Source organism: Cornus florida, unplaced genomic scaffold, assembly GCF_030987335.1.
Source record: "Cornus florida cultivar Cherokee Brave unplaced genomic scaffold, ASM3098733v1 CherokeeBrave_3.0.0_Hap2_Chr10, whole genome shotgun sequence".
Taxonomy (NCBI): domain Eukaryota; kingdom Viridiplantae; phylum Streptophyta; class Magnoliopsida; order Cornales; family Cornaceae; genus Cornus; species Cornus florida.
The window spans coordinates 88,539,903-88,550,610 of NW_026775580.1; the positions used below are offsets into that span (position 1 = coordinate 88,539,903).

Sequence of the window (10,708 nt, forward strand, 5' to 3'; positions counted from 1 at the left end):
GAATGACGTTCAGATCATGATGTAAGGCCCAATTTCTCAAAGGTGACGTTTTCCAAGCCATATCATGATTCAAGCATTGTACAAGGCCTACTTGATTTATCACCATCAATAAGTGCACGCCATATGCAGGTGTGTGGCAGAGTGTGAGTGTGTGTTGTGTTTCAAAGAAATGCATATGTGTGTGTGTGTGTGAGAGAGAGAGAAAGATAGAGAGAGAGAGATGTATCGAAAAAGAAGAAGACCATCTAAGAACCACAGAACAAACGAATTGAAGACCATCCAAAAACCACAGAACAAACAAATTGAGAGACTCTTTGACCACGATAACCATTAGGAACTTTAACTGAGACTTTCAAAACCACACCTTGGATCCCATGTTCAAATTGTCTTTAGCAGACAATGCACTATAAAAATTGTTAGAACTTATAGGAAGATTATAGGATTTCTTAACTTTTAGCATAAATCATCAAATTAGTTCCATATCTAGCCCTAGAATAACACGCTAGCAGCTCTCTTGTTGTATTGGACTTTCAAGTCTGGAAGCGGTGATTAAAATTTCAACCAAAAAAAAAGAAAGAACAGTAATATGTAGAATGGATTTGACCATTTTTTTTTGATGATAAGTTAGAATAGATTTGACCATTATAATCAGAAACTAAAACTTTTTTAGCTTATTTTGTCATGTAATTTTACCACCAATGCTATTTCTTTTATTTCCTTGGCCATAAGAGTCAGTATCAGATATAAAAATAAAAATAAAAAATCAACTGCGGTAAACTACGTCTAAACCATTACAACCTTGACCTTCTCTACGCAACTTGTAACCCACAAATCATAGATGTAAAATATTGCACATGATTGAGTTGCACTCCCAAATGTTTTAGGGTTGATTCTCTCTTTGACCCAAACATGCAAGCCCCAACTGTAAAAAGAATCCTGATACTAACGACCTTATTGTAATATGAACCATGTTCGGACATTCTGGAGAGATGGTTAACGTATCAACTACATCAACATATGAACCTTCATAATTTTCCATCCTTTCTTCAGAGCACCTCAACTTCAATTCACTTCTTACCCTTGCTAAGGTTCTCGTCTTAAATAATCTAAAATGGAAAATCTCATTTACTAATCAATTCTATTGGGAAGATGGAGGAAATTGGCACAACGATAAGGTTGCTCCATTATGACCTGGAGGTCACGGGTTTGAAACTGGAAATAGCCTCTCCAATCTCCATGTGGAGCTAAGACTGCGTGCATCTAACCCTCCCAAACCCTGCAATTGCGGGAGCCTAGTGCAATGTTTAAGGTGCACTAAGGCACTAGAGGTGCCTTGGAGCCTAGGCGCAAGGCAAGGCGTGCACTTGAGTGAAGCAAGGAGCATAATTGAAAAATGAAATTACTATTAAAGTGCATTCACATTCCATATTAAAAGCACAAATGTTGTCAAAGGTGCACCTAGGCACACAACAGGCGTAAGTGTTGCGCTTGTATGAGCCTGGAGCCTAGACGCACCTTTAACAACACTAGCCTGGTGCATTGGGCTTACCCTTTAATTAAGTAAGACTTTGTAGAAACTGAGACTGCATGAGCCCACAAGAAATTCGAGAAAGTATAAAATTATAAAAAGTAAATTATAGGAATATTGGTTTGATCAGATTGAGTGAAAGTGAGTCTCATTTTGTACTTTACTAGAGTTAATGAGATGCTGATTCATTTTTATTTTATTTTTAACTTTTATGAAGTTTTAAGGGTTCTTTATAATATCTAGATTTTCTACACAACGTTGTAATGGTGGTCTACGGTCAAGTTATGTTACTGGGTCTTTATGTATTTTCCAAGGAGTCCAACATTTGCAGTGGACATAAGTTTAATGCATTGTCCCCTTTGAAATTCCCAAGATATCTTTAAACTTTATACATTTATATTGTCAAATTGGGACATTTAAATAACTTAGAAGGATATTTTTGGAAAAGCAAAACAAAAAAATTAAAAAAAAACTATTCAAAAGGGACATGAATTTAAAGCCAAAAGTAGAAAGAGATACAATTAAATTGAGACGGAGGGAGCTTCAAGTTTCCAGATTCACAATTTGGAGTCCAGGTCCTACTAAAGTATGAATAACTAGAGTTTAGCATATAGCTATGCAACTCTTTCAATTGCCTAAGAGACTATCAGAGTGATGACTTCTTCTCTTTAATTTCTTAGAAGCAGAATTTTCTACTTCAATCACATTCAAACTTTTCATTGTTTATCCAACGTAAAACCAAACTTCCGAAATCCCAAGTCTCTGCTTAACCTATAAGCCTCTTCCTAACACCTAATACTAAGTTGTCCAGATTTTCTGCGACACTCCACCAATATTCTGGCCAATAATACCTCCAACCCAAGCAAATTCATTCGCCACGCAAACCTGGCACCCAAAAAAACACAAATCAAACGGAAGTTATTCTCCCTGCCAAATCAAACCCCTAAACTCCTAGATGATTATAACCCAAAAAACACAAATCAAAAACACTAATGATACTTAAACTTGAGAAAGTCCTTTTTTTTCCAACAATCCCTACCTCAAGCTTTATATCGTAAGCTTATATGAGAGTTTTTTTACGCCTGTCCAACATCGAGCTATAATCTAATTTTACAATGTAGAAGTATATCCCATCATCATTTAGGCCATATCCAAGCAATATTGGATAAACCAATCAGTTACTTATATGCTGTTATTGTCTGGTTAATTTATTTTTTCCTTTTTCTGTGTTAAGTCAGGGGGCCTAAACCTATTTTTAAGTGGCTAAATACTAAGTGACTGAACTCCCAAATGATGAAAACTCTGTTTGGATTTGGAACCTTAAAGCACGACCTATTTTGTGGCTCCTGATGATCTCTGAAGCTAATCAACTCAAGAAGTTACTGAAGAGTGCCCTATATGTTAACCTGTACCTGAAATGCAAAATGTCATATCATCAACAATTGTGTTTTGAATCAAACAAAATGAAGCAGGATCCAAGCAAAGTGCTCCTCTTCTTTTACACTATAGGAGAACATTTCTACCTTGCTAACATAAAAAAATAAAATAAAAAATCTTCTGAAGGGTGAGGTGCGCGCAGAGCATTGTTAAGGTAATGTAAGCTACAAAGGTTACCCATCAGTGAAAAGAGTTTCACCCTACTGTGGATGTTTTGGAATCAAAGATTTGTGAAAAGACTTCAAACTCTTGCTATATGATTAACGAAGCTTCTACACCCTTTTTCTAATTCTATTCACAACTTCCAAGAACGACTTCAAACGGTCTCTACTCTTTTGACCAATTTTTTACCTTTTTCAAAAACCTTTGAGGTTGCAGAGTACAATCCTAAGTTATCAAAGAATAAATCTTTTTTTTTTTTTCTCTTTTTCAACAAGTGTTGTCAAAGGAGAAACCAATCCTAGTTTGCCCCAAGGTAAGTTGGATGCTGTGGTTGCAACTTGCAAGAAAATATATCAGCCTCAAAATGGAGTCACCACTTTTAGATAAAGAAACAATTCTCCTTGTCAACTAAGACGTCCAGGTACTGCTAAGTAGGAACCATGTCTATCAGGAGAGTATTAGACACTGACACTTCTTTAGACACTGGAAGTGTGGCGGACATTTCTTGGATTAGTTCCAACTTTTTAAACAAAATTCTAAATTTTGGATACAAAGCCAATGTTTTCTAGACACTTGCTACCCTGTGACAACAGACCAGAAGAGGTTTGATTTATGACTTGCTTTTATAACCAGAAGTCAACAATCAGAAAGGGAGGATACCTATGAGGTGGCCCTCCAGCATTAATATACTAGCCGTAAAATGCCATTACTCAAAGGCAGCAAACAGAGGCTTCAGCGGCACAATGAACAGGAGATTCCAAATGCAAGGACACAGATATCTCAAACATTTTTATATTTCTAAGTCACCTATCTGTTTCAACGGAAACTGCTTCCAAGGAATGCTTCCTCAAGTAAAGAAATCTCCGAGATGTAAGCAAACGTTTTCTAGCAAAGCATAGCCAACCCCAAGTAGTTGTCATCATCTTGCAAAGGTAACAGAAGGGATAGATTTTCCATAAGCTTCATAGCAAGGCTCCTGTGGACATAAACAAAGGCTCGCCAAGAAAAACAAAGTTCCCCAATGACCTTTGCATGAACTAATTTCTCTCAAAACAAAAGGGGACTATGTAGGTATCTCTGCATAGAAATACACGTAATGGGCCCAAACTCATCTATAGAGGAGAGTCAATTATCCCATCCTCTCCATCATTTATATAGGTTGTCTAGGACTACCTCAAGGCGAAAAAAACACATCAATTACCATGCTTTTTCTACCATCGGGAAGCTTAGTGCACAGTTGTTAAATCATATAATTTTCACAATGCTTAACCAATGATCTAGTCATCTCCAAAGGGGAAAACAGTTTTTTATAAAATATTCATTTGCAGACTCCCTCACTCCCCTATTTCTCCTTTCTCCTATGTCACATAACAATGTATAGAATAGAAGGATATTATACTACAATATCAGAGGGGTTCATTTTAGGTTGGAGAGGGGAAAAAGTTAGTATATTTCCTTAAACAGCCGTAACAGAAGTCAGAACCCACACTTTTATTTGTTTGTCTCTACCTAGTGGAGAATAGGAGAAAAAAAAAAAAAAACTACTGACTTGATCCATAAGCAAATCAGAATGATTTCAATATAAACATATGCATTTAAATGGACAAATATGATGCCAATGCAAGATGGTTAAGTAAAAGTGGTTTTAAATATAAGCATAAGTAAAGAGAGCTTACCAGGTCAGCCCTTCTCTCCTCTAATATATCTCTTGTCCGAGCATCAGGTTCTAAACCATAAAGAACAGGATTTCGGAACACCCGTACATACAAGTAAGTGTAACTGAGCCAATTGCACGCTTCTCTGGCATCTTGGACGGTTCCAAGAACTATTTCTGCATTCAACTGATCAGCCAATTTGGAGATGAACTGACTTTCAATAGGAAGCTGTTGATTCATTACTGAAAGATAATATTGCAATTCACCATGTCCGGTAATAATTATCCCCTCCCCATGAGAATCATACTGGGGCCTTCCTGCACGGCCAAGCATCTGCATAACATCCAAAGGACTCAATTCAGTCCATGCTCCTTTCTCAGGATCGTAAATCTGGGTCCCTTTAATAATCACAGTATGAGCAGGCAAATTAACACCCCAAGCAAGAGTTGCTGTGGAAACTAATACTTGTACATGTCCATAAGCAAAGAGACGCTCAACAAGTTGGCGGTCAGCCCTAGCCATGCCCGCATGATGAATTGCAAAACCATATGGCAACAGGTCTTTAAGGTCATTGCACTTGACCAGTTCTGTATGGCTATGTAAAATTTCACGACTTGCACTATCCTCTTTCAAAAATTTACCAAGAGTGTCATTAGCAAATGCGGTATCCCTAATTGCACGAGCCGTTTTCGCTGTTTCTTTCCTTGAGTGGACAAAAATAAGAACTTGATCCTTTCCTGCTACAGCAATCACCTTCTCATAACAAACATCATTCATCAACTGGAATCTCTGCAGCGGCTTCTTTACAGTGATTCCGACATAATGCTGGGCAAGTGGACAAGGTCTATAACCATTGTCAAAATGAAAGAGTCCTTTGTTGAGATCAACCCGCAAAAACACTGCCACGTCTTCATAATTAGGGAGTGTAGCTGATAAGCCAACCAACCTAATATGCTCCTTTGTGGTTTCAATTTGCCTAACTGTTCTTGCAACAATACTTTCTAGAACAGGTCCTCTGTTATCATGCAGAAGATGAATCTCATCAATTATAAGAAGTCTCACAAGCTGTGTATAGGTGCGATGATCTCCTGATTTTCTGGTAACGATATCCCACTTCTCCGGAGTTGTAACAATAATCTGAGTCTCTTCAATTTGTTGGCGAGTCAGTGACCGGTCTCCACTCAGTTCCATCACCTTGGCACCGTAATGCTGCAGACGATTTGACAGATTACCAACCACTTCGGCAACAAGTGCTTTCATTGGTGCCACATAGACAATCTTGTAATTGCTGTGGTTGAATGACCCATCTTCATTCCTATTCAATGCAATCTGCTGGAGTATAGTGAGCATTGCAACATTAGTTTTCCCTGCCCCAGTGGGAGCACACAGTAGAATATTATCTGGCGCAAAAAAGCAGCCTCATAAACTTTACTCTGGACCCTGTTCAACTGGGTCATCCCTTTGAAAGCAGGTTGTGCCCAATCTGGCATGGCACATATCTTTACAAGCTCTTCCCCAGGAGCAAGTGGTTTAGCTTTCAATGGCGGCACATAAACTTCTTCATATCCCTTCTTATGGTTCCTATAAGACCCCGATGGAAGCTCACACTTCTTGTTCGCCATAAAAAGACCACCTTGGTGAAATGAAAGCTTCTCAAGATCAAGCAATTGGCGCTGCCCCTTCAACCAACCATTGTCAGCATCTCTATCCACAAGCCCCCTCCGCTCACGATCCCCATCTCCAACACTCTCATCCTTCAATCGGCGAGCCTGTTCTCTTATACTTTTCTCTAAATTATTTTGCCTCTCTTTTGCAGTTGCCCTTGTCGCATGCAACTGCTCCAGAATTGCAGCCAAATCCGGCCCCAACTCCATCATTTCTTCTTCGATCTCTTTCCTCTTCTCTTGGTCTTCAGCCCTTGCTAAACGGATACACCACACTATCTTAAGGCGGTTCCGACACAGATACTTAATGAGACTGAACTTATCAAACTGGAGATGCTCCAACAGCTTAGCTTCAACTTCCAGATCAGCGCCTTCAGCAAGAATTTTAAGTACCTCTTCTGCAAGCTTCTGGCTCTGCTGTGGATCAATCTGCTGCTCATATTCCTGAGAAATCTTCCTTTGAAGCCAATAAGCATCAATGTGTTGAACATTTAGTGTCATGCCCTCATTAGCTTCCAGCATTTCATCATCATCAACGCCGCCGCTGCCACCCATCTGCATCCTCCCCAGGGCATCTGCTTCCAACGCATCATCTTCCTCCTCTTCATCCTCCCGCACCATATCAAGATCACTCTCTTCTTCCTCCTCCTCGTTCTCTTCAAACTCCACCGCAACACCCGTGTCATCACCAAGAGCATCATCGCCATTGGCTGCAGCAGACCCAGCTGGGTCACCTCCATCTTGGAAATCAGTGATAAGCCTCCCAATGGAAACCAGCTGATCAAATATATGGTTTGGAATCAGGTCCAAAAGTTTCTCAATCTCTTTTTTCTTGTCAGGGTTCTTCACCGTCTCATTCTTGAGGACAGCCAATATCTCATCAGCTGCACCACTAACTATATTCAGCGGCTGCCCACCCAACTGCTGTTGAATGACACTAAGCACGGCCTCATAGGCTGCCCTTGTTTCCTTGGTCTTCGGCTGGTAAACTCCTTCATCAGTAGAAGTCAAAACACTTTCTTCCTGAACTCGTCTTCTCTTGCTTTGTCTACTAGGCATAGGTTCCGAATCAAGCAGTTCATGCTCCTCCTCCTTTGATTTCTTGAGTTTCTCATCCAACTCTGGAGGTCTCCCCCTGTAAGCACGATCACCGAAGGTCTTGGGGTCTATCTTCCCGTAGAGGGACTCCGGCTCGCCGGTGGCCTCATGTGTGTCACGTGGGCGAGAGTCGGTGGTCAGTACAAGACTCGAGTTGGCTCGATATTCATACTGCTTGGATCGGACGTGCGCTTCCGCACCACCACCCAGATGTGCCATCTTGAAATCTCGAATCGAACTTCAAAAACCTTAAATACCAAAAACCCAATACCCTAGGGATTAGTTGAGCGGTAAAAATTCAAACACGCATCTATATATAGATTTCTTATATTCAGCAAATATAAATTACATGGAATAAATTCAACAGAGAAAGAGAGCAATTGAACGGTAATTTCACTACAAATGCAAACAAGAATCAAAATAAATAAATACCAAAAAAATATAAGAAATTGAAATCTCGAATGAATGTAAAAATATAAAGAATGGAGCGAAAAGTTAGAATTATGTACTAACCGTCGACATATTCTCCGCGACACGTTCGACGAGACTCCTCTCCACCACCTGCGACTCAGAAAAGTTAAGACTTATTCACTCACTGTGTGTATGTGTGTGTTTAAGGGAAGGACGAAATAGAGAATAATATGAAGTTGGGAACCGCAATATATGAGGTCTCTGTTGGAATTAGAAACCAAGTATGATTATGCCCTTTAATACAAAAATCTCACCACCGATTAGCCCCTCAGTCGTCTGACCCGTCGGTCTCAAACCCAAACGGAAAGAGAGATAGAGAGCGGAAAAGAAAACTACGGATCCAAATTACCGGAATCGGATCAAATTGTAAAAAATGGGTCCGAACCGACCGGTTCAGTTTGCTTTTTCAGTTTTACCCATTTTGTATGCACCTAGTGATTATGTGCAAGTGTGAATAATAGCCATAAAATAATTTTCCTATCTAAATTCTAAACCACTCAAACTTTCATTGTATCTCACCAAATTAGATATAAAATTTAAATAAAAATTGGTATTGACTTTTTATAAAATTTTTATCTTTTTGTGTATTGAATAAATTGAAAATTCTACACAAAATTTGTTGAATTGAATTTAAATTAGAGTAAATATAAATTAAATTCATAATGTATTATTTATTAGTTGAATTTTAATGGAATATATATATATATATATAAGGATTGTGCATCAAATTTCAAATAAAATTATAATTTCAAATTTTTAATTTCTTTTTTTTTTTTTTATAGGGCATGTGTAGGACATTTAGTGGTTAGAACTTAAGTTCAAACAAATTTCAAAATAAAATTTTAAATGTAAAATTTTAATTCTATTTTGTAAAGGGCATATGTGGGATGGTTAGTGGTTCGAAACAAATTTCAAAAGTAAAATTTACTCGTATTTTTTTTTATAATTGGTAGAATTTGTTTGCCTTTTAAAATAAAATGGGACTTCAAGGTAATTTTTAATATTTAATTCAATATTCCATTGACGATCTTATTTTGATAATTCATCAAATTAATAGATTGATAAGTGTAGTCCATACATCTAAACCAAATATAATTAAGTAAAACATAATTAATTTGTGGTGATCAGGCAACCACGTTAGCAAGTAAGGTCATTTTTAAGTCTTATATTAAGTTCGGTACGCACGAATGAAATGAAATACCCATTCCACCTATTATTTTATTTGGTAGGAAAATTACAGTTGGAATACCAGTTCCCTTGGAGTAGAAAAGAATGAAAATTCATTCATTTTAAAATGGACATTCCATTCCCAATTAAAATAAATAATAATAATAATAAATCGCGTTCTCAAAAAATTCCCACATTTTAAGTTCAAAACATTACCGTCACCACCACCACTACACCAATGTTAACGTCATCATCACCAACACCGCCACAATCTTCTATGCCTCCACTACTTACACCATTGCCGCCTTCCACCACCATCATTATCATCCGCTACCACCTCTACCACTTAGGCAAGGAAGCATAACCTAAGTGAGAGTGCCACAATTCAAGAGAAGGGGAATGAACCTGTGTAGGTACATCAGAGATGGCGGGAGTAGGCAGATGAAGAGACGAGAGTTCGAACAATCAACCAACCTTACGCCCAGTTCCAATAATCTGTCTAGTCCGAGGATCCTGTACAACACAACCATTAAAGGAAAATGTTATGTTTAAGCCTAACTTAGTTAATTGACCAACTGTAAAAGGTTAAGAGAAAGTTTTGGTACAAGAAACACATCAAGAATGGATAATAAGATTGAGAAACAGTCCTTGTATGACTAATGGTCATGGTGGATCCATCGGCTATATAAATGACAGGTGAGTGAGGTGCAGGAGTTTGAGTGGTAAGAACAATGGAATCGGATATCATGTGATTACAGCAAGTGGAATCAAAATACTAACATGTATTCTTACCTAGTATGGTAGAAAGAGAAGAGGAATATGCACCTTGTATTCTAGTCAAAACCTGATTGATAATTGCCTCAAGGTCAATTGTAGATAATGTAAGTTGGAGCTCGTGACTATGGTGGCATAGTGTGAGCGGTAGCTATTGGACTAGATGAAGTCAGTTTAGCACAATTGTGACACTCCTGAAAAGAATGTCCTCGAATCTGACAAAAAGTGCAGTAAAGAGAATGATCATAGTGGTTGTGTCTTCCATTGGGATGAAAAGCCACTGTAGGGGCAGTAGAGGAAGACATAACAAAACCTATGGGAGTCTGCAAGCATGTCTTCCTTTGATCAAGCTCTTTCAAAATAACTTGAATAAGGGGAGTGATCCCATTTTGTGCCATTTAAAGATCTCAAATGCAAAAAGGGACTACAAATTTGGAATCAAAGTGAAAAACTGGGTTGGAATGGTGTTTCTGAATTTTTTTTTTTTTTTTTTTTTAATACTACTGACGTGGCAAACAATTGGAGGCTAAAGTGTCTGGCGATGTAGAAAATGCTGACGTGGCACCTGGCGTGGCAGAGTACTGACGTGGCAAAGTGGACCCTGAATGCTGACGTGACAGTTGATAGTAGGATAACGTGGTGGATCCGATTTGATGCGGGCACATGGTGAGGTCTCTTCAATGCGTGACGGAGCGAAAGCAAATTCAGAGACTTCTGGCGGCACGTGCATCGTCTTTTCGAGTTGTTTTTGG

The 10,708-nt window shown here is 38.5% G+C and overlaps 1 pseudogene; it reads right to left on the minus strand.

Annotated features, from left to right (window-relative positions):
• Nucleotides 1-8,239, minus strand: part of LOC132279872 (DExH-box ATP-dependent RNA helicase DExH12-like) — a 12,683-nt pseudogene extending 4,444 nt beyond the window's left edge.
• Between the last annotated feature and the right edge of the window lie 2,469 nt (nt 8,240-10,708).